This window comes from Alosa alosa, chromosome 6 (assembly GCF_017589495.1).
Source record: "Alosa alosa isolate M-15738 ecotype Scorff River chromosome 6, AALO_Geno_1.1, whole genome shotgun sequence".
Classification (NCBI taxonomy): domain Eukaryota; kingdom Metazoa; phylum Chordata; class Actinopteri; order Clupeiformes; family Clupeidae; genus Alosa; species Alosa alosa.
Genome location: NC_063194.1, coordinates 19,780,440 through 19,805,974, shown reverse-complemented (window position 1 = coordinate 19,805,974; position 25,535 = coordinate 19,780,440). Strand labels below are relative to the sequence as shown.

The 25,535-nt window shown below is 40.8% G+C and overlaps 1 pseudogene; it reads right to left on the bottom strand.

Moving 5' to 3' along the window:
* Nucleotides 1–17,184: 17,184 nt before the first annotated feature.
* On the bottom strand, nucleotides 17,185–24,859 carry LOC125296584 (annotated as a pseudogene).
* Between the last annotated feature and the right edge of the window lie 676 nt (nucleotides 24,860–25,535).

The window sequence follows — 25,535 nt, the reverse complement described above, 5'->3', positions numbered from 1 at the left end:
TTTTTGTCACTGGATTTGGAGTACTACGATTTTGTTTTGTGGACTTTGAAAGACTGTGTTGTGCTGCAGGTTGCACCTGACCCACTGCTCTGGAATGCCCTTTTGGAGAAGGCACAGCCATTTTTTGAGCTTGTGTCTCTCCCTGAGCTTGTAACTGGTTACTTTACTTCAACTGTTGTATAACTTAAATTAATATTATATTTTTACTTGATACTTAATATTTGTATTGCTTGATTATATGCACTTTTTTACTATACTACTAACACTGATTACAAATAGTTTTAAAAACTTGCTTACATGCATTTTGTTACTGTTCAGCACTGATTACAGCAAATTTTCACTATGAATGAATGAATTGTTTACAAATAAACATTGCCTTGTGTGAACAGTAGTGGGTTCCATACCTCATTCGGTCTAGTAAAGATTGATAAGAAAACAGTCAGAAGAATAGATTTAAGAATCACCATTTCACATACTTTATTCTACATACAAGTCAAATAAATTATTTTTAAACAGTACAAGCAGTAAATGTCAGACAATTAAAATATGTACAGAAACAAAGTTAATCAAAATGAATATATACATATATACAATCTAGCCCCTTGCACTAGTAGTGCTACTCAAAAGTTGAACAGGATCCTTAACACACTCATAGGAAAGAAAAGTCCATTCTAAACTATGGCTGGACATTGGTTAGTCAGTGCACAACACACAGTGACGATCTTGTCCAGAAATGTGACATCCTCACCTTCACATGGAAGGATCATGTTGATGGGTATAGTTCCTGTTAGGATTCTGTACTTTTGACAAATATTCCCAATGACCCTTTCAACATGAATTCTCAAGTGTGCTATCTTTCTAGTCTCCTCTACATCCCTTGCAGCCAGTTGACAGCGACCTCTTGTAAATGCTGGAAGTTTTACCTCTGCACACAACATACCAACACTTTCCTGAATGTCAAAGCCTCTGTCAGCCATAACAATATCACCAGGCAGCAAGTTGTTAAGAAAACGCTGTTCTGCGTAATATGCGTATCACTTGTACGGCCACCCCAACCTTTTGATAGAAAACAAATTGATCCCTTGGGTGTAATACCAATCAAATATTTCATGGTGTGTGTGTGCTTGTAACTGGAAAACATCTGGGCACGTGCCTTCAGGTTGGTCGGTCTTTCTGTGAAAATCTCAAAACAGTCAATTATCACTGCAACTCTGTGTCCAAATGCCTCCACAAACTGGTGTGGCATCAGTTTAACGCTACGCAGAGTGTCCCTGTCAGGCCATACAATGGAACGCTTCAGGTTTGCATACAAGAATGCCACAGTGTCATTAAATGTCCTATATACAGTCTTTGGAGACACACGGAAGAGATGGGCCAGGTGTAGTGCAGGCAGATCTAATCTAAGACGCATGAAAGTTAACAATACCATTTGGAAAGGAGTTTGTATTTTTCTCTGGTCTGCCATTAGAGGCACCAAGAAATTGAATAGAGCCATAAATGTTGCCAGGTTTGGCAGACCTGTATAGTACTTCACTTTATCATCACTATCTCCAAAGAAACCCTCAGACATTCTGTATTCCTCTAGTTCACGACGTAGCTCTCGGTTTTCGTCAAACAAGCGGTTTACTTCGGCAGACCTGAGAGCACACAGATGACATTCAGTCTCTGGCACCTCCTCGATGTTGTCCTGAGTGCCCTCTTCATGGTGTACCTGGCCACCTTCCTCAGCTTCTTGTGTGTCCTCCTCAGGGGGGTGATGATGTCCAGCCTCTTGAGTCCTAACTTGCTGCTGTGTGACATTTTTCAGCTGCTCCCGCTTACCTCTCCTTGCAGAGCGTGCTGTGTCTGTGCATGTGGTATCCATGTGGCCCAGATGGAGAGATGGTGCCCAGTCTGGATCAGTCTCCAGCATCTCATATGCAGGCTGACCTGCATAAGCATGGATGTATGATATTTCAGACTAAAAAAACGAGTTTTAAAAAATAGAAACACACACACACACACACATAATTGCTTCCACGAGGTGCTGGTCACAGGAAAAACTAAAGTATAAAAGGAGAGACCCCCACAATTAATCATATGCCATCAAAACTATTCTGAAAAATGATATAGCCATATAAACCAGTGTTTCTCAAAGTGTCCGCGGACCGTTGCAAGTATCCCAAGTGGTCCGTGAGCAGACGTGGTAAAATATAATGTAGATGAGTTGTTTGCAATATTGAACCAACTTGTATGTAAATCCAAAACGTTCTGCAACACTGTCTATGTAATATGCCAGTTTAAATCATATGAATCCTCTGACACAATAAGCAAAGTGCAGAGATAATAAGCACTATATTACTGAAGTAGGTCGAATCTTTTTTTTTTAGCTAGGTGGTCCGTGCGTTTCTTTTTTATTGGTTAAGTGGTCCTTCGTCTGAAAAACTTTGAGAAACACCTGAACAACGACGTTGGTTGCTGGCAAAACACAGTGCTAGCAAGACCAGACTTTGCGTCCTGTCTACCGAACTGTGCGTTAACGTTGGCAGCTTGCCTAGCAAGCATCCGCTAACCTAGCACAAAGACAACGTAAAGTTAGGTAGAGCTAAAGACCACAGAAAAACACCACAATCAGTGAAATGATTTAAAAATGATGTCAATAATATCAACACCAACGTTACTTGCCGGCAAAACACTGCCAGCAAGATCAGACTTAGCTAGCTGTCTGCTGCCCTGTGTGAAGTTAGCGTTAACATTGCCAGCTTGCCTAGCAAACATCTAGTGCTACACGCAACACAACATTACATTACATTATATTTGGCTGACGCATTTTTAGCCAAAGCGACTAAGTTTTAGAGCAATTCTCAACAATTTTAGGACAATTTAAAAACATTAGAGTACAGTAAGAATAAGTGCATCAGTGAGTGCTGTTTTTAACAGTTACGTGTCAGTTTAAGACGGCTGGTGAGTGCTAGGATCAGTAAGACTTGTTGTAAGTGTTGCTATGAGAGGAGATGTTCTCTAAAGAGCTGGGTCTTCAGGAGTTTTTGAAAATGGAGAAGGATGTCCCTGCCCCTTGTAGGAACTGGCAGTGTGTTCCACCAACAAGGAACAACAGATGAGAAAAGTTTGGATTGGCTTGAGCGCATCGGTGGTAGAGCTAGACGCCGCTCGTCTGAGGAGCGAGCGGTCTGGAGGTAGCGTATGTCTGTATGAGGGCATTCAAGTAGGTGGGAGCAGAACCGGAGACTACTTTGGCAAGCGTTAGAGTCTTGAATTTGATGCGGGCAGCCATAGGTAGCCAGTGTAGCTGGATGAGCTTGGGTAACGTGCCCTTTGGGTTGGTTGTAGACCAGGCGCGCCAGCGTTCTGGATCATCTGAAGTGGTTTCACTCGCGCAGGCTGAAACTGCGGGAGACCTGTCAGGAGGGCATTGCAGTAGTCGAGTCGTGAGATGACTATTGCCTGAACCAGAAGAGGGTAGCATCTTGAGTCAAGTAAGTCCTGATTTTCCATTATGTTGTAGAGTGCGAAACGGCATGACCGGGCGACTGAGGCAACATGATCTGAGAAGTTTAGTTGGTTGTCGAGAACAACTCCTAGATTTCTTGCAGTCCTGGTAGGTGAAACAGACAGGGAGACAAATTTGATGTTGATGTCGTGGTTTATGGTAGGTTTAGCTGGGAGGACCAGCAGTTCAGTCTTTGAGAGGTTCAGCTGGAGGTGGTGTGCCTTCATCCATGTAGCTATGTCTGAGAGGCAATCCGAGATCCGTGCTGAAACCAAGGGGTCATCAGGTGGAAAGGACAGATAGAGCTGTGTGTCGTCTGCATAGCAGTGGTACGAGAAGCCATGCGAACGGATAATCTGTCCCAAGGAGGTGGTGTAGATAGCAAAGAGAAGGGGGCCCAGCACTGAGCCCTGGGGGACCCCTGTGGTGAGATGGTGAGGTGCAGATAGCTGACCAAGCCATGATACGTTAAACGAGCGTCCTGTGAGGCAGGGATTCAAACCAGGAGAGAGCAGAACCGGAGATTCCCATGTTAGCGCAGTATAGAAAGAAGGATGCGGTGATTAACCGTGTCCAAAGGCAGCCGATAAGTCAAGCATAATGAGTACTGATGACCGGCGGTCGCCCTGGCTTCTTTAAGGCTTCTGTTACAGACAGCAGAGCCGTTTCGGTAGAGTGGCCGCTTTTGAACCCAGACTGATTTGGATCCAGAAGGTTGTTCTGTGAAAGGAAGTCAGAGACCTGTTTGGAGACTGCTCGTTCAATGCCTTTGGATAGGAAAGGCAGGAGTGAGACAGGGCGGTAGTTCTCGATTTGAGCAGGGTTGAGAGAAGCTTTCTTAAGTAGCGGGGTGTTACCCGGGCCATTTTGAATGCTGTTGGAAATGTGCCGGAGGTTAGCGAGGCATTGATCACATGTGTGATAGCTGGAGCAATGGTCGGGCTGATGGACTGAAGTAGGCTCGTAGGTATAGGGTCCAGCGAGCATGTGGTAGGACGGCTGCATGTCAGGAGTCTAGATACTTCACTCTCGGAGAGAGGCGTGAATGCTGAAAAAAAGATGTTCCAGCAGTCCCTAGAGGTTGTAGGAGGCGGTATCTGAGTCAGATGCGTTGAGTGGGCATGTAGAGAATTGACTGCTGATTGCCGCCACTTTGTTTGTAAAAAATGAGGCGAGGGTATCTGCAGTAAGGCTGGATGGGGGAGGAGGCAGCTGAGGGTTGAGTAGCGATTTGAAGGTTGAGAAAAGTTTTTGAGTGTCTGTAGCGCTGTTGATTTTGTCATTGTAGAAAAAAAGTCTTAGCAGCAGTGATGCTGGCTGAGAAGGAGGTCAGGAGTGTCTGGTAGTTTTGAGGTCATCAGTTAGTTTGGATTTGTGCCATTTCCCTCGCTGCTCTGAGTTTTGGTGCGCCTGCGCGATCGGAGGGGTATCATTTAGCCATGGATGAGAGTGGATCGAGCTGGCCTTGTGGTAAGAGGGCACAGCTCGTCTAGACACGAGGTCAGTGTGGAGCAGAGCAAGTCTGTGGCCTCATTAACCTCCAGAGAGGAGAAGGTGTTGAGTGGAGGTAGACCGGAGGCAACCACAGAGGAGAAGTGCACGTTAGCTAGTGCTTAAGAACATAGACAAACAATAAAATCAGTTAAATTACTTGAAAACATACCTTTATGAAAATGCCGGGAACAAACAATCATGAAGGGAGATATCTTGTCGAAAGTGATGTCCTTTCGCCTCAACGCCACAACCCAGGCCATCCGACACCTTTTTGTAATATCCGCAACTTGCGGTCCTTGGCTGTTTTTCCAGGTGGGAAACTTGAAAAATCTCGCCCCATGATTTAATTTTCTCACCTTTTCCGTTGTGAGATTTATTGTTGCATCCTTTTACGCAACACGACCGAACCATTTTCCATGACACTAAAACTACAAGCTCACGTTAACGTTCCTCAGCTACTACCTCAGTATACCTGCAAAATGGCGGATGATTATACTGTTACGTCATCTGTCAGAGACCGATTAGAGCTGTGATCCTGAACATTCCGCCATTCATTTCAATGGGGCCGAAAAATACAGAAAAACGGGAATAACGCGAAAACGACAAGGGCCAGCGACACGAAAGTATTCGGGCCTGAATTTTTGGAGTTTGAACCGCGTCGATAGCTCAAACGGTCTAGGAGCAGTAGTTAGTACAAAAAGTGGGTGAAAAAGAAGATATAATAAGTAAACTTAAGAAGAACAATAGTGGTCTTGCTGGATCAAACCCACTAATAAATAAATAAAGTAAACTTAAGAAGAACAATAGTGGGCTTGCTGGATCAAACCCACTAATAAAGAAATAAAGAAAACTTAAAAAGAACAATAGTGGGCTTGCTGGATCAAACCCACTAATAAGTATACATTTCAAAATAAATAAGCAGAAACTTTGGTTTCACATAATAAAATTGTAAACAGAAATAGCCTAGCCTGGGCCTACATACTGTTTCAAAGTGTTAACAAAGACCACCATAGTAATAAATTGCAAAATGCAAACAGAAATATATTTTAGGCTAAGCCCATCTATGGTGTTTCATTGTATTATCAACAAGTAAATAAAGACATTGACCATTATATTCACAATTGTACTAAGTATGAACATCTTCATAGCTTTTCTGTCCTGACAGCGTTTTTTTTTTTTTATCTCACAAACCATGGGTGAGTCTCTGGTTTCAGTCATGTTTTGAAGAGTTGTGCCATGACAGGGGCGACAAGAGACACTGTTGGGTTGGCCTCTTCAGACATTAAAGTAGTTGCATCCTTCATTGCTTTTAACACTCTGAGGTCCCGGGCCTTTCCTAGGGACAGTTTGAGGCAGTCTGCTACATCTTAACATTTTTAAGTAGGCTATTTCATCTAACTAAAACCATCTATGCAAAAGTGGCACATATTTTTATATTCAAGTCAAGTCGAGTCAAGTCAAGTCGTCTTTTATTGTCAATTTCTTTACATGCACTGGTCATACAAAGAATTGAAATTTCGTTTCTTACTTTCCCATGCAGACATAGACATACTTTAAATACAGACATAGACATACTTTAGACATAGACATAGCCATAGACAATAAACATTAAATTTTAGGGGGTTAGGGTAGACAGGATCCTAGGTTCCTGGCTGGCTGGTGGGTGGGGGCTGTCAGTGATGGGAGAGTGGGTAGATTGTTCAGCATCCTGATTGCTTGGTGGATGAAGCTACTTGCAAGTCTGGTGGTGCGGGAGCGGAGGCTCCCGTACCTCTTTCCAGAGGGCAGGAGGCTGAACAGTTTGTGTGCAGGGTGGGTTGTGTCCTTGACAATCATTAGTGCTTTCTTGGGTGAGGCGGGTGGTGTAAATGTCCTGCGGGGAGGGGAGTGGTGCTCAATGATCCTCTTAGCTGTGTTAACAATGCGCTGGAGGGTCTTCCTGTTCTGATCTGTGCAGCTTCCGCCCCACACTGTGATGCTGCTGGACACGATGCTCTCGATGGTCCCTCTGTAGAATGTAGTCATGGCGGGAGGCGTGGCACTTGTCGCCTTCAATTTGTTGAAGAAGTAGAGGGCTGCTGGGCTTTCTTAAGCCAGTGATGCTGTGTTGGTGGTCCAGGAGAGGTCGCCGCTGATGTGCACCCCCAGAAATGTTGTGCTGCTCACTCTCTCCACAGCATCTCCGTCGATGGACAGTGGTGGCAGTTGTTTGTGGCCTCTCTGAAAGTTGACAACAATCTCCTTGGTCTTGCTGACATTCAGCAGGAGGTTGTTGTCTTTGCACCATTTAGCCAGCAGGTCTACTTCTTCTCTGTAGTGAGCCTCATCGCCCTTAGTGATGAGGCCCACCAGTGTTGTGTCGTCCGCAAACTTCACCAGATGGTTGGAGCTGTGAGTGGTTGTACAGTCATGTGTTAGCAGTGTGAAGAGCAGGGGGCTGAGCACACACCCTTGAGGGGCCCCGTGCTCAGGGTCAGAGTGCTTGAGGTGTTGTTCCCGACACATTGCTGCTTGTGGTCTCTGCAACAGGAAGTCCAGCAGCCAGTTGCAGAGGGAGGTACTGAATCCTAGCTTGTCCAGTTTGCTGATGAGTTGTTGTGGTATTATGGTATTGAATGCTGAACTGAAGTCTATGAACAGCATTCTCACATATGAGTCTTTATTGTCCAAGTGGGTGAGGGCTGGATGGAGGGCAGAGCAGATTGCATCCTCCGTGGATCGTTTGGCTCGGTATGGAAACTGGAAGGGGTCCAGGGTGGGGGGTAGGGTGGCTTTGATGTGTGACATGACTAGTCGTTCTAGGCACTTCATGATTATGGGCGTGAGTGCTACAGGACGGTAGTCATTGAAGCATGATGGTGATGATTTCTTTGGCACGGGTATGATGGTGGCAGTTTTGAAAAGTGATGGGATGACTGCTTGCTCCAGAGAGGTGTTGAAAATGTCTGTAAAAACATCCTTCAACTCTTCTGCAGTCCTTCAACACTCGTCCTGGTATGTTGTCTGGGCCTGCTGCTTTGTGTGGGTTAATGTAAAGTCAAGTTTATTTATATAGCACATTTCATACACAGAGGTCATTCAATGTGCTTTACATAAACAAAACCAAACAATAATAACAAATAAAAGCATAGAAGGGCAATATAGTCAAAGAATAGTTAAAAGGTAAAGATCATAATAAAAAGAAAACATAAAACACAAGGTAAAATTATTTAAAAATAAAGAATAATTAGTAAGCAAAACAAAGGCAAAAGTAGTAAAAAAGTAATAAAAGACAAAGTAGAATAATTATCAAGACAGATTCAGAATTTGTAACTTCGGCACAGTTAGCAGAAAGCATCTGAGAACAGTTTGGTCTTAAGTCTAGATTTAAAACTGGCTACAGTTGGGGCCTTTTAATGTCATCCAAAAGTTGGTTCCACAGCTGAGCCGCGATAGCAGCTAAAAGCTGCTTCACCATGTTTAGTTCTAACTGTAGGTTTTACTTGCAGGTTTTTCACCTGGGACCTGAGAGGACGAGAAGGTGTGTACTGCTGAAGCATGTCTGACAAGTATTTAGGTCCTGCTCCATTTACTGATTTATAAACAAGCAATAGTGCTTTAAAGTCAATTCTGTGACTTACTGGAAGCCAGTGCAAGGACTTAAGAATTGGAGTAATGTGGTCAGTTTTTTTTTTAGTTTTGTTTAGAGTCCTAGCTGCTGCATTTTGTATCACCTGAAGCTGTTTAATAGTCTTTTTAGGAAGGCCTGTGAACAGTCCATTGCAGTAATCAACCCTGCTGGAGATAAATGCATGAATGAGTTTTTCTAAGTCATGTTTTGACATCAGTTTGGCAATATTTTTTGAGGTGGCAAAAAAGCTGATTTAGTTATCGCTTTCATGTGGCTGTTGAAATTTAGATCACTGTCAATTAATACACCAAGATTTTTAACAGTATCCTTTGCCTTCAACCCTTTTGTGTCAAGGAGATGGTGGCTAGTGTCCTCTTCACGCTGGCAGAGGACAGGTACAGGGGTTGGTCGTGGGGGGGAGGTGGGGTTTTCTGTGGGTGAGTGTCATTTTGTGCTTCAAAACGGGCGGAAAAAACTGTTTAGGTCATTTAGCAGAGAGGTGTTGTTCTCACAGCTCCCGTGGCGCAGGCTTGTAGTCAGTGATGGCCTGTATGCCCTGCCACAGGCTCTGTGCATCTCTGCTGTCTTTGAAGTGTGTTGTTATTTTGTCTGTGTAATCCTTTTTTGCCTTCCTGATGCCCTGGGACAGGTTAGCCCTCGCTGTTCTTAGGCCAGCTACATCTCCAGCTCTGAAGGCTTTGTCTCTGGCCCTCAGCAGTCTGTGGACTTCTCCTGTCAGCCATGGCTTCTGGTTGGCAGAGAGCATAAACCTTATGTTTATAAGGTTCAAAAGTCCAAAGTCTTGGCTAGGTACATTTATTGTGTGTTTTGGCCCGAGTGGTGATGTGTGTTTGTTTTTCTGTGGACTTCTCCTGTCAGCCATGGCTTCTGGTTGGCAGAGAGCATAAACCTTATGTTTATAAGGTTCCAAAGTCTTGGCTAGGTACATTTATTGTGTGTTTTTTTGGCCCGAGTGGTGATGTGTTTTACACATCATCGATGCATTTGGTGATGTAGGAGGTCACAGTGTCTGTGTATTCCTCAATGTCAATGTGGTTGTTGTGGGTGGCAGCTGTTTTGAAAATATCCCAGTCTGTTGTTTCAGAGCAGTCCTGAAGTTGTGAGACGGCCCCCTCCGGCCACACTCTCACCTCCTTCAGAACTGGTTTGGTGACTTTTGCTCTTTGTCTGTATCGGGGCAGCAGCAGGATGCTAATGTGGTCTGACTGCCCGATGTGGGGGAGGGGTTTGGCTTTGTAGGCTTCTTTCTGTGGGGTGTAAACAAGGTCCAGGGTGTTTTGTCCTCTTGTTGGGAAGTTTACATGTTGGTGAAATTTTGGTAGTACAGTTTTGAGATTGGCATGATTGAAGTCTCCAGCGATGATTGTGAAGGCATCCGGGTGTTCACTTTGTTGTTCACTGACGGCCCGATACAGCTCATTCAGTGCCATGCTCCTGTCACTGTTTTTTTGTTGCTGGGGGATGTACACCGCGACCAGCAGAATCGCGGTGAATTCCCTGGGGAGGTAGAAGGGTCGGCACTTAATGATCATAAACTCCGCCAGTGGAGAGCAGTGTCTATGTACTACCGTAGCGTCTCGGCACCAAGCATCATGTGTGTAAACACAAACTCCTCCATTCTAGAAAACATCTACAATAATAACATGAGAGTAAAGTGAATAATGAAATTAGTTTTTATTAAAATTAAGTGTAAACACAACTACACAAAAACCTATTTTCAAATGTCTTCAAACCATGTAAAAAAAACACACAATAAATGTACCTAGCCAAGCCTTTGGACTTTTGAACCTTATAAACATAAGGTTTATGCTCTCTGCTCCCATAGACCTCTCCGGAATAAGTCCTGCCTCCGAAACATCAGGATCCACCCAACTTCCGGGCGTCGAATGTCTATGGGAAAATAATATGGCGTTTCGAAATATCATAGCCTACCTGTCAAACATCTGTAGGTGGCGAAGTAGAAAAAAATGGTGGGCCGATTGGCCTACACACTTCTGCCATCTAGTTTCCACTGGATTTTTTCATTGTCGGTGCCGTTAAAGTAGAAATATATCAGTAAGAAGCACTAAGCTAACGCACGGTTATGTTTTAGTGAGTATCCAAAGGGGTGAAAGCCACTTTAAATCGGGTCACATTATTGACTGTTGTGTATTCGAGAGTCAGCTTGTGGGTTTTGTAAGGGCCAGCATGAGGGACAAAACCTACAAAGTTGTGGTGAGTTAAGCTGGGAGGTTGGTAACGTTAATGCTGCTAGTTAACATTAGCTAGGCTACTGTAGCCTTCATACTGTATGATTCATATCAATCATTAACCTAGGAATACTTCTTCGTGCATTTAATGAACATTTTGTGTAATAATTCACGGCAAATTAACTCATTGAGTGCCAAAAACGTAATATTAAGTTTTTCCTTCCCATGCGTTGAGTGGCAAAAACGTAATATTACGTTTTTAGCTTTTTTAAAAAAAAATTAAGAATCTAGACACTCTAACACACCTTATATGTGATTTTGGGAACTCTGTGATTAATGGAAATGAAATATATGACGATCGAAAACTCATGAAAACGCACAATCTGGATATTTTATCTGGACATTTTATCATAACTCGGTTGCCGCTTTGGGTCGAATCAGTGACGCACGTCAGGTCATAACCAGGTAATTTTCGTGGGTCTATTACTAGGTGGCAGTCTCGCCAGGTATCGCTGATCACTTCCCAGAAAGTTTACACAAGCAAGTAACAGGCAACACTTCATATTTCATGAAAGATGTTATATCTCCATTTTTAGAAAAAAACCGCGATTTTGATGAAAACTAGCCACTGTTTAGCTTGGGATTTCTCAGGAACAGAGGCGTGTAGAAATACACGGTTTGCACCCACTTAGAGCTTAAAGTCTCACCTTTTAAACGAGCCCTTGTATGTGTTCATAGCTATAAAACAGAATATGCTGTGGCTGTACAAAAATCATCAACAATGGTCTAGATTGCTGGCACTCTAGGACAAAGCTCCCGAAAACAGCTTGGCATTCAATGAATTAATAAACTGAATATGGTGGTCCGGGCGGTTCTAGGGGCGGGGCCACAGGGGCCCTGGGCCCACCTGAAATCTCATTGGCCCCTGAATGGCCCCTGTACTGTCAATCATCAATAAATGTCAAACTTGTTGAGAACGATGATCAGAGATGCAATTCCATTCCCAAACAACTGGTGGCAGTTACATTAACATTAATGTATGACATTTTTGAATGGTGTTATATGAAATGGCACTGCAGAGAAATGGACATCCTGTTTGTTTAAGGGTCCATTAATAATATTACATGCGCCAGTGCGTTCGATTTTTCGCTTGAGGAAAAGGTTTAGCAGCTGCTAACATTAACATTAAATCTCATGAGAATGCAGGCCTAATTGAGGGGTAATGTTAGCTAATGTAACACTATGTTTTTGTAGAGTTAATGTGAGGTATCATTGCAAAGTTATTAACCACTATTCTGAGTTTATTTGATTCATGGACTTCGCATGAATTCTGTCTCAAAGGAGTTTCATTGAAATAAATTGGTTAAATTTTCTACCCTATTTACTCAAGCTTTATATGATCTTTTTTATAATAACTGGTTTTACAGTTGCTAGACGACATGCTGAATACAAGTATGGATTTTGTGACACACATTTGTGTTTCACCTACAGACTGGGATGGCGCAGGCTCAGATTGGAGCTGGTGACTTCAACCCACAGTCTTCAGAACCACCAGAGTCACCAAGCATAGCTGCTCCTAATGGTGCGATGCTATATTTTGTCATTCATTAGGGCTGTTTAGATTCTATGGGCTAAGCCCCGAATGTTTTCAACTGCTGGCGCCACCCCTGCTTCTAGCCATCAGTAAAATCACATCATGTTTGCTTGTCAAGTGCTCACCAGAAATGAACATTGCATGACACTCCTGCGATCCAAGACAGGTTCTCTTCAAGTTGTTTGTTTTTTTCAATATTTATTTTAATTAATCAAACAGCAAACATCCTGACTTACATCCTCATATGCACATCTCATTTCCAAATAATATCCTACAGACAAGGACACAAGTTACTCTCCTACTTAAAGTGAAAGGCACCTAGACTTACACACCACTAATATAATGTAATCATGACATTAAAGGTAGGTGTTAAAAAAGTAAAAAGATTGACAGTTATGAAAGTTAATAACAATTAAGTTACTCAAACTTGTTTCATTTTCTTTCTCTCCAGACATTTCCCATTATAGAGCAGCTGGTTCTGTGCAACCAAAGGTATTCCACAAGATACAGCATGGAAATAGGAAGAGGCCACTAAATGACTTCTGATACAAAGACTTCAAATGGTTGGAGTATTCCATATTTAGTGTTTTGCTATACCCCTTCCATAATTTTTTCGATTCCAAATTCTCCATCGTCTGTCTTCAAATCAGAATCAGACTTTTCTAACTGGAAGCAAGACGGTGATTCAAAGACCATTCCATATCAGACCATTGTAAAAATAATTGTTGGAAAATAAATTGTGTAAATATGATGTAGTTGTTGCTCACATGCTGTGTGTGTGTGTGTGTGTGTGTTTGTTTGTTTGTTTAAATGTATGCAAACTGGCAGTGAAGGTGGTTTCTCTTATCAACAAAAGGGGAAAGAGTTGAAGTAAAACTTGTCCAATTGAACAAAAATGAATATGATTGTATAAATATGATGTATGATTTCTGGGTAAAAATATTAATGCATTTCTGCTGAAGTGTCTATTATATTTTAGTTTTATATATTGTGTTTTCAATGCACATTATAAATAAATGGGACATTTGTTAAGATTTATATTGGCTTTTTAGTTTTTTAGCAAAAGTATTTGAACAAGGTGAGACTGGTGAAATATATGCACTTTACTGCTGTGGTGTAGTCTAGTTAGCTGTAGTGGGTATACTGTGATCGACCCCAAATGTTAATACCTTTCCTTGCCTATTTTAAGTGGGTATACTGAGATGGTGATGCTTTTTAAGTGGGTATACAGTATAGTCCTGCATATCACGTAGACTACTCCACTGACTTACAGAAAAAGGGATTTTCTGTGCATGGATGTTGACCACAGTTCTTGGCCCCTCAGTGTATGATGTGGCCCGTCTCAGAAAAATCCTAGAACCGCCACTGGGACAGTTCTAATGTGTCAATGATGAAGACGATGACGATGATGATTTTATACATCCTAGATAGATTTCTAGGCCTGTCCTTAGACTGAGGCTGGGGCTATATGACCCCAAAGGGCCTCAGATTAAAGAAGTTTGAGAAAGGCTGATTTATGCCTCATGGTGGCAGAAATATGATTGTATTAGATGCTCTAGTGCTGAATAAGTGGGAAATTCTCTTTTTAGTCATGTTGTCCCCTTTGATCAGCATTTAGTAGGAACAAATCTTGTCAAGCAGGAAAATGATGCTCCGTGGAAACTGATTTAGCGAGGAAATTAAACAGTTTGCTATTCATGTCAAATAGAAAGCTAAGTCACCTATCATTATCATGATCAACCGTTAATAATTGATTATAGTTGAAGAATTAAATGGTTTAACACAATGCCAGTTCATCTTTCTGACCTGCTACAGTCAGGCTCATAAGGTATGAGCTACATCAGGCGCGTAACTGAAGCGTTCCATTCGCGACGTGTAAAATCCATTTTAGATGAATGGTCTATTTTTTTCGAACGTACGCCCCACTGTCACGTCTGGTGTAGCTACTTCCATTGATTATAATGGAAGCTAATTGTTGCAGCAGACGCAACGCGAACGGAACGCTTCAGTTACGCGCCTGGTGTAGCTCAGCCCTAAGTCCCTTGAGGGGGTGTGAGACAACCTTTGCGCAGGGATGGGCAGTAGAAACTGACTTGATAGATAGATAGATAGATAGATAGATGGATAGATAGATACTTTATTGATCCCCAGGGGAAATTCAAGGTCTCAGTAGCATACAGACATCACACACACATTCACTAACAGCAGAAAAAAGTAATTAAAAGTATAAAATATAAAAAACACAACTAAGCAATAAGGACAGTAGAAGATAAAGAATATACTAAATATACTAAAATACAAATTATACTAAATAACACTTAATCTAAATCAATTTTAAAAACAGTATCCACATAGTGGGTGATTAATCAAGAGGCGCTTGCAATGACTGAGGCAGGGACTGAGCCTGTGATTCTCTGTGCATAGTAAGGTAAGGTAAAGTGCTCTGTGTGAGTGTCTTGGTGACTTTGTATTTTGTATCAGAATAGGTATTTTTGTAAAAATAATAAATTAAAATTAACTGGCCTTTAAAAATAAAAATCTGCCTGCCACTATGGGAATTTAACATAGGGGGTAGGCTATATACTTATGCACCCTGTGTTTTAATGAAGAACATTTATTTATTAACGATACATCATTCATTCACAAAGAAAATTGGTGTCCTTAAAGGAACACGCCACCCAATGTCAGTAGTAATATATGTTCTTACCTTAACTTTCACGAGTTGAGTCATACCTCTCCCGTGTCGGTACGTGCACTCAAACGCTCTGGTGCGTGGAGCAACTATGTTAGCATGTTGCTATGCTAGCGGGCTCAGACGTAGCCAGACGTAGAAGTAATCAAAAACATCCACGTTTTCCCAACTTAAATACAGTTGCACGAGTAGTTGATAAAAATGTCTACGGTCACACAACATGAAACGTGGCGATTTTCCAAGCGAATAAACAGGAGAACTACAATGTGTGGCGCAATAGCACTGGGAGTACTTCGACCTAGCTAGTAGGTCGAAGTAATGAAAATTTAGCTAAAAATGTGGAGAATGCAATGCAATCAAGCATTGGACGATATATTGTCACAAACTGGCAGAATAGGCAACAGGCCTATGTGCGTTTTATTTGGAGACTGTTTTGCGAGACATAGAATGAGTTTGCTGCTGATATTCTGGGGATAGGCTACAACATAGCCAATGTACGACTTTAGCCTTTTAATATATTTGCTGCATTGGATCAGTCTTTCTAGAACAGGCAAGGGCTTTCTAGCCTCACGTCAGCAGCGCTGCATTACCCATATAGCCTACATTAAAACAACCAGCGGATGGTGGGCAGGTGCGGTTTTGAAAATTGGTCAACCAATTCCACACTCTGTGGTGGATAGGATCTACAATTAAGTGTTAATTAATATTAGGCCTACTACGCTAGGTCGAAGTACTCCCAGTGCTATTGCGCCACACATTGTAGTTCTCCTGTTTATTCGCTTGGAAAATCGCCACGTTTCATGTTGTGTGACCGTAGACATTTTTGTCAACTACTCGTGCAACTGTATTTAAGTCGAGAAAACGTGGATGTTTTTGATTACTTCTATGTCTGGCTATGTCTGAGCCCGTTAGCATAGCAACATGCTAACACAGTCGCGCAGTGCACCAGAGCGTTTGAGTGCACGTACTGACACGGGAGAGGTATGACTCAACTTGTGAAAGTTAAGGTAAGAACATATATTACTACTGACATTGGGTGGCGTGTTCCTTTAAAGGTTGAAGTTTTCCTCATTTTTTAAATTAAAAATTAAAAAGATGATTTGGTAACACTTTAGGCCTATAATAACTACACACAATTCATCATTTATTAAGCCTTTGTTACTTATAAGTTACGGGCTTGTTCATCATTAGTAATTTCCTGTTCATACATAATTTATCATCAGTAAAGCATTTGTTCACACATTTATAAATGGTTTGTTCATAGTAAATAAGCCTATCCAAAAATATGTTTGTAAGTACATGATTTATACTTAATGAATAATGAAACAACCACTTATAAATGAAATCATTTTCTTATTATAAACCAGTTGCAAACTATTACAAAATGCTTTGTTCATCATTTGTAAAGCATTGTTCCTATGTCAATTCTCATAAATAAAGTATTTGTACACACCGTTATAAATGGTTTGTTCATAGTAAATAAGCCTATATCTAAAATATGTTTATGAATTATTGTTAATACTTAATAAATTATGCAATAATATTTTTTGATGAAGTAATATGTCCATTATTTAACAGTTGTTAATGATTAGTTAGGGTGAGGATACATATTTTATAAACCACTTCCTAATACTATAATTCATGATTAACTCAGGAGTTACAAGTGGTTAGTTAATGATATTTTGTGAGCTTATCTAAAGTGAGGACTCTCTCTGCCTTGCAACACATTTTCAAATGAGTTGTAAAGATTACATTCACATTCATTAATTTAGCAGTCAAGCGACGTGTCAATTAAATTGAAGGCCATTGACATAACAGTGAAAGCCAGGAATCGAACCCCCAACTTTTCAGGCTACTGCATGCTAGTCCAGATCTTTATCCACTACACTACCTTGGCCCAGACAGAAACCCCTACATCTATGCAAGAGTTTCTGTTTTCTTCTACTACACACTGTTAAGCATTTATTAAACATCTGTAAACTATTATTAAATGCTGTATTCTTTGTTTGTAAAGCATTATTCCTACATAAATTCTCATCTGTAAATCATGTATACACACAGTTAAAAATGGTTTGTTCATAGTAAACACGCATATCTAAATTATATTTTTGAATTGACGGTATTGTAATACCACTGGGCAGAGGTAGTGTAGTGGATAGGGAGCCGGGTTAACATCATAAAGTTGGGGCTTCAAGCCCCGGCGTCCACCAATGTGGCCTTGCCCTTTAATGACCATAGCCGTCCTGCCAGTTTAAGCTCCCCTCAGGCCGTAGGTACTCCATGCCCAGATGCAGGTCCAATAGACTAAGAAACTCTTTTATCCCAACTTCCATTTCCATTTTTCAGTCTGCCAAAACTGTTTTAACTATATTTATTTTTATTATTGTGTTTTAGATACTGTGAGTATTTTTATGTATTTTTTGTGTGTCTTGTCCTTATGTCTGTCTGCTGGCTGTGAAAATAAATGCCCCTTGGGGATAATAAAGTTACCTTGACCTTGTATAGACTTTGTGTAAAGATAAGAAAAAAGGTGCAGGTCACAGAAAATTACTTTTTGTTGGTGTTTTGATTCCTTTGATTTTATTGCCATTCCCAAGTATGTAAGTCCTCATAGACCTTATGCTTTTGTAAGCTACTGACTTTGGGGCAAATTTTACAAAATTCCTCCCTCCAACCGCCAAATCGCTTTTACCCAGATACTTCAGTTTCCAGTTGAAGTATGAGGCATAGCGTTCCTTATCCTCCGCCAGACTCTTCAGGAACTTTCCAAGCTCCTCTAATGAGGGGAAGTCGTCCACATGGATGAAGGAGTCTTTTGGTGCCACCGCCTCATACTGTTCCCGTGGTGGACCTAAAACTACAGGCACTGCTCCACCCATGAAGCCATTGTACCACAACTTCTCTGTGATGTAGTCTTTGAAAATGGAGTTCTCAAAAGACAGGTAGAAGTAGCAGTGAGAGATTGTGGGTAACAGAACATTACCATCAAGGCGCTTATTCAGTGCTCCACCATACACATTCACTGGTATAAATGTTTTCAGTCTGTTGTAAACAGCAGTTCTCTTATGGTGGGCTGCAAAATTGCTCACAACCCAACAAGCCATAGACGACTTGTTCTTTGGTATGAAATCCTCAACTGTCAATCCAGTACCGAAGTCCTGGGGTACCAAACTGCCATATGGTGTATAGATGTCTGCATCACGGCGGTAAGACATGGTGCAATTAAAGTGCCCAGCAAAGGGCTTCACATTTCCATTATGTGCTGGACTTTCCAGTGAGAACCATACCCACTTCTGCCTCCGTGGTCGGGTCTGGTCTACAGGCAGTCTTTGTTGGCCTTGAATTAGCTCACGGTTGTGGAAAACCACAAAATCTGCTTGAGAGAACATGGACCGATCGTCCACCAACTTGCAGTTTGGTATGCCAAACCTCTCCCAACACACATTACCATCCAGACTAGATTTATCTCCAAAAGGCCAGTACCACACTAAAACAGTTGTGTTTTTGGCATTAATATTCATGTCAATGACTTCAGTTTCAATTCTTGAGGTCATTTTCATTTTAAAAAACAGTGGCCACTGGATAAGCAAACTGCCAAAAAGCGTGAGACCGACAAAGAAGGCAGCCAGCAGTGTACATCTGTGGCTACAGAAGTCCAGCATATTAGTTTTCCGATTGTTTTTGCTGTAAAACAAAACAACAAAGAAGCACAAATAAAACAAATGATCAAATAATACAGACTGGATGCTCAATCATATTACAGTACCACTCAGCAGTTGCAATCTCTAATCTCCCTTCCTCCTCAGACCACTCTCACTCATTATATTGTTGCATCCATTTGAATAGTTGCAAAGTTATGAACATAGGTAAAATGTTTTTGTTGGATGTAAGGAACTAAAGGTCTGATGTCTGATAAAATAATATTTTGACTGTGTCCAGGGCCCCTTACTGGTCCTGTGCCCCTGGGCAAGCAAACATCACCTAACCAATTGCTAGCTGTCTGTGTCCACAAAAACAACCTGGGCAAACCTAGAGTTTCAATTGCACGGGAGCAGCACGGGAGGGAGGGGGAGGAAGTAGCGAGCTAGCTCTCTGTTTTGTTTGAAAGTCAACAGAAGCGACATTACCCAGCTTCGCTTAGAGCACCTTTAATTAAGGCATTAAGATCCATTTCCAAAAGATAATTTTTTTTATTTCTCTTTTTAGTCAACTTTAGCAAGGGGCTGAATACTTTTAATAGGCACTGTACATCCTTTGGTCAGTCATAGGACTTCAGACCTCTTATGGGCAGCCGTGGCCCACTGGTTAGCACTCTGGACTTGTAACCGGAGGGTTGCCGGTTCGAGCCCTGACCAATGGGTCACGGCTGAAGTGCCCCTTGAGCAAGGCACTTAACCCCTCACTGCTCCCCGCGCGCCGCTGTGGTTGCAGGCAGCTCACTGCGCCGGGATTAGTGTGTGCTTCACCTCACTGTGTGCTGAGTGTGTTTCACTAATTCACGGATTGGGATAAATGCAGAGACCAAATTTCCCTCACGGGATCAAAAGAGTATATATACTTATATATATGACTTTTATGGACATACACCTGGACCATTGGACTTTTAATGCCTTCATGCCGGTCATCTTTAAAAATCCCAACCTCCCAAAAAAGTGTGTTCATGAGATCAGCTCGGAAAAAAAATACAGGAAACACATAAATAAGTTAATAGAACTGCTTACTATGGTTGAGCAAGAAGGAAAATGTCACAGGCTGGTGTTTCTATAGCATTAATTTAGTCATAAACAGTGGTGGAATGTAACGAAGTACAAATACTTCGTTACTGTACTTAAGTAAATTTTCCACGTATTTGTACTTTACTTAAGTAAAATTTATAGTGCATACTTTTGACTTTTACTTCGTTACATTTTACAGCAATTATCTGTACTTTTACTCCGCTACATTTCTACAACACCATCGTTCCTTTTACGATACATTTTATGATCAGTTTTTTTTCTCTCTGACAAACACGTTTGTTTTACCGGGGTTGCTACCAAAGATTCTGAGAGCGCCACGTGCATTCTTAGAAACATAAGCTTCTAGTCTAGACCAGGCAAAGCGTGAGCTTGTAGCCATCTGCATTCGGTAGGCTATATTCACCAGACCCATGGCTACACTGTACATGCAACTGTGTTCTGTGCCTTTCTCTGTCTGTTATCTGCAGCGTTAGGGACTCCTCTCCGATGAGATTGCTATCCGCGGATCAGCGAAGTTACAGGCTATGCCCATGCTTCTGTCACACGTCTGATCATTTGCGGCACAATGAATGGTAGACTATTAATGAACCGGTGGCCGGAAAAAACGTAACATTTTCCAGATTAGGAAATATTCCTTAATTGTGTGTGATTAAATAAAGATATAGGCATAGCCTACAATTGGGGGGTAGTAACGTGAGCGCTCATTCAATGTCTATGCGTCTGCGCAAGTGAAACTGAACTTAATCATAAAGACACCTTTCTCAGCAACGTTTCTGTTCAATCAGCATAATTGGCATTACGATCCACCCGACGTTTCCCTTGTCTACCCCGTTAAACTTCAGGCTCTCGTGTTTTGCTGAATGATATTACTCAGCAGATCACCCTAGTAGATAACCAGAATTACAGTCTCTAGAATTGTAGGTCAGAATGTAAACTGCGCCACAGATGGTAAGCACAATTGCATTAACTCAAAACTATCTAGTCGAGTATAACCTAAAACTAGCTTAATTAAAATGCCACAGCCCATACTGATTTTTCCTTTTAGAATATAGATATTAAGAGAATAAATCATTATGCAAATACTTTTACTTTTAATACTTAAAGTACATTTAAAAGCAGGTACTTTTTACTTTTACTTAAGTAGGGTTGTCATTGTGGTACTTTTACCAAAGATTGTTAAGGCGGAGCAAGATACTTCGTCGTAGTTCATGTCTATGGGCGCGAAATGGGGATCGAATCCTGTCTGCATAAAGAGGCGTGTCGATGACGTATTGACGAGTGTACGTTGCAACCGGCCAACAGCAGCTGCATAAATAACCGGCGCATACCTGATATAAGGTTGATTTTCTCCAGACTGGAATGCTCAAAAATGCTAAAAATGTACCTGAAATGTTCAGAAGGGTTTGAGGATCATGAAAACGTGCCCGAAATTCACATTCCTAACTCTATAGAACCAAGACCTTAGCATATGTGGTGAAATTCTGAGCTATGCCCATAGACTTCAATGGAGCAGTCGCTGCCTCTGCTCTGCTTAACCCTTTCGTGCCCGTGCCGAACATTCCATTTTTGGTGCTGGATGACCTCCTTACACAAAAAAACGTATTTATTGAGTATAATACATACCATCAATGGGATATACATACCACTGTAATCAGAAGGGTCAGTTCTATCAAATGATGTAAAATACATATGGTAATGTTGATCTAGTAATGAACAGTCTTCGAAAATCCTCTCCAAATGTATACCGAAATTCGTTAAAATTGAATTTCATTCGCATAAAAATGAATTTTCATCATATTTCTATACGAGATAGAGAAAAATATAGAGTGTATGACATGTTCAGCAAGTTGTGGGCTATTTAACAAAAAAGACTGAATTGGAATATCATTAACCTTTCAAAAGTTATGATAAATTAAGTGATAAGTGTAAAAAAAATGCAGTAAACGGGATTTAGAATGTTGACAGAATTCACATTCTCTTTCTCACCAAAAACATAAAAGTATGCATAAAAACTAATAATGAAGTCAGACACAATGGTTTAGATTTATTTGGTCCATCAGAATAAACCATTTATTTGTATATAAGCAAATGCTACAGTCAACAATAATGATATATAAAAGAAAAACATGTACCTTACCAGTAATACAGGAAGTAAGTATACTGTATATTTATTGAAGATCAATTCTGAATAGAGACATAGAATACATTTGATTCAACAACTTCCTTATATAAATTAGTGTAATATGAAAATGATATACATCTATAAAATGTATTACTTATGAAAAGCTAGGAATACAATCAACTTCAACATCACTCAAAAATCAATGTGTCTAAACATTTGAAAGTGGATAACATAGAACAAGCCTGTTGAGAATAAACACATACACACATATACACACAAACTCACACACACACAAAGGAGGATAGGGAAAGGTGGGGTGGGGAACCTGAAGGTTAAACACAGAAGACCTATGACTCATAACGAAACGCATCCCCTTCTGTAGAATGCCAAATCTGACAGCAATTTTGTTTTACCAAAAAAGCAGTCACCTACCGCTAAACTCCAGGCCATACAAGCTACTTTAGTGTTATTATGTATTGTTTTTATAACAAAGTCAACAATTTTTCTTTGGCTCCTGCTGTACAGGAATATGTACTTGATGAAAAGACGACAGAGTAGTAGTTGGAGCAGCTGAAGGCGAGGCTGAAATTTTGACGGAAATGCCTGCCAGCTGTTGTGATAGATTTTCACCAAAGTCTTTCTGGCTGTAGCTACCAAACCTAGGTTCAACACCAGATTCTGCATTGCCAAACTTGAAATAATAAGAAACTACTGAAACAGCAATGTCAATGGAGAAAAAGTGTACACAATATGTATTTCTCATTTGGTCAACGCTCCCTGATCCCTTCAGAGACTTGGTTCCCCAGTAGCAATGGATATTAGGGAGGGAAGTGAAGTCCCATGTCAATGATCAATCCCAGAAAACTGTGAAACTCTTCTGGGGTCTCTTCGATCCCATGCCCCTGCACTGTGTGTTTGCATCTGACGGCCTACTAAGCACAACCTCCCACCCGTTCGGTTGGTAAAACCACATATGCCTGGGACAACAACATAAAAATCAACATAACAAGTCTATTTCACAGTGTTTTAGTGGCAGTCTACACCACCCCATGCGCCACCTAAATCTATACCTTCTTCCTCCATCCTCACATGGTCTTCAACATTGTGCGCAAGCTCATCAGCAGTCAGCTACCTCTTCAGGCCTGCAAGGAGGTCTGTGTAAGTCTTGTCATCCTCCATCTGAAACAACAGTAAAAATCATACAAATGTAATACATTTATTAATTTAAAAAATAAAATCACAAAACTACAGATGTGTGTGTGTGTGTGTGTGCACATACATACACAAGAAGAGGTAGCCTAAACTATTGAAGCATTTTGAGTAACTCAAAAAATATATAGAAGTATGAAAAGTCATTTTATTACACATGGGTTTAGCTACCCTAAATCTGATTGCCTGGCTGGCATTAAGATAAAGACAGATTACATTTCACCTAGTAACTAACTGCTTAAATGCAATAATGACATTTCTGACATAATATGTGATTTCACATCATGTTTTCTATAAAACTACATATTGAGAAGAGTAGAATATCAAGTCATGCCATCTTAGAAAATGTTGAGACAAGCACGTCTGATGTTTGTCATTTAGAAGTTAGCAAGGTAAAACAGTTCACTACAAACTGCCTAGCGAGGTAACAACCCGAGGAGAGGCAATACGTTAATTAGCACTACATTTCTGACAGAATCCGTGATTTCACATCTTGTTTTCTACAACTACATATTGAGAGGAGTAAAAATATCGCTCAACTTATTTCATGTAAGAGAACTTAACTTAGAAACGCGCGCCCATTGATTTATTCAGCTTTGGTATGCTATACTGACTTGCCAATATAATGCTTACCTAACAAGCAAATTGGTACTAGAAAACAAACTTACTTACAGGTTATATACTAACAGGTTTTTAAATGAAACTGTCAAATGAAAATAACTGATATCAAAAGCAAACGAGAATACTGCAAGCAGTTCAGAGTAATGCAGCTAGCTAAAGTTACATGACGATGCACTTAGCCCCCGTTATGCCATAATGTTGAAGCTGATGAGAAAGCATATTACTGTCAAATAACATGATTTTATGACTACAAATTAAGATTAACCATAACTACAAACGATGTAAAATATATATTACCTCAGTTTATCCAGCTGTGTGGTTTCCAGTCGAGGTAAACTCCAACGAAGTGCAGGTGGCATCTGGCGGTCCATGTTAAAATGTACGACTGAAGTGAAAAGTTTTTTTTCCCGACTCATCTTCAAGTATCCAAAACATTTCGCGCCATAAACCCCTTAACCAATCATATCAAAAGCTTATGTTGTCAGCATTACGGGGAAGATTTCAGAAATAAAATCAGTCATTGGACAGCTGAGATATTAGATGATTGGTCATCGTTAAAATTTTAACGAAATTAGAACGGTCGGGCTTGTAAGGGATAAAGGGGGGTTTTGACCCCCCCCCTCGTGCGATCCGGGTTCCCGGAAGTGGCTCCTGATGAAACATCTGGCTCCGCCTTAACAATCTTTGCTTTTACTTTTACTAAAGTAAATATTTCTCTGTGTATTTATACTTTTACTTAAGTACTGAGTTTCAGTACTTCCTCCACCACTGGTCATAAATGAACTTGCCTATTTTTAATGAGTAAAATTCGTCTCTTGTGCTGTTGCAAGGGAGGTTGAAGAATATGATAGTGAGGTCAAGTCACAATTCTCCGAGCAAAAAATCCAACCCAAATGCATTCAAGTCATTTTTCCTCTATTTTTCCTCCTCATTTCCACCTCATTTCATATAAGATGGTATAAGCTTCCTTACCCTTTGATGGAAGTGTAGAACCAAAGATCCTTGATTACTAGCTCCGCTTGAACCCTCTCTGGTAGAACACCTGCAAACTGTGCCCTTATGAGGTACTTGCTCTGGCTGTTACTCCAGAATGACATTCAGGATTGTATTGTTCTGAGGTTGGATGCCAACAACCAACCGCCCCGCCCCGTCTATCTATCCCTATCTCAGGTGACTGTAATGATCACTGCGCAGGATGGCCAGGATCTGTCAAATGATATGAATTGGGTCATTGTAGTGGCTGACTAGTCCATGACAGAAATTTTAATCTCCTGGCTAGGGAGCTCAATAAAATGTAAATGGAAACAAATGTTAGTCATTAACTTATTAAAATGTCTTTATTGATGCTTAAAATGTAAGCATAATTAATAATGGATTTGGTCTGTATTTATTCCTTCTTCCTTAATAGCAAACTCAGCGTAAATCTGGTTAGTGATATACAGTATTTTAAGGATCCAAAAAGAGAAACTGGCAAAGTAGTTGTACAATAGATACTCCTATCCCTGAATACTTTTCAAACCTGTTTGCCAGGTTCATGGCTGGACTGGGACAATAAATCTTATGTACAATAGAATAAATAGGTATCGTCTTCTCTTCTTACATGCACACGTACGTTGTCATAACTAGGCCTACTTGTCATAAACTGTCAAGCATATTTTATAAATGTATGTTACATAGCTTAAATGTCTCTAAGTTGATGAATTAGTCTCAGGTAAATCTTAAAGTGCCCATATTTTGACTATTTTTCAACAAGTTCA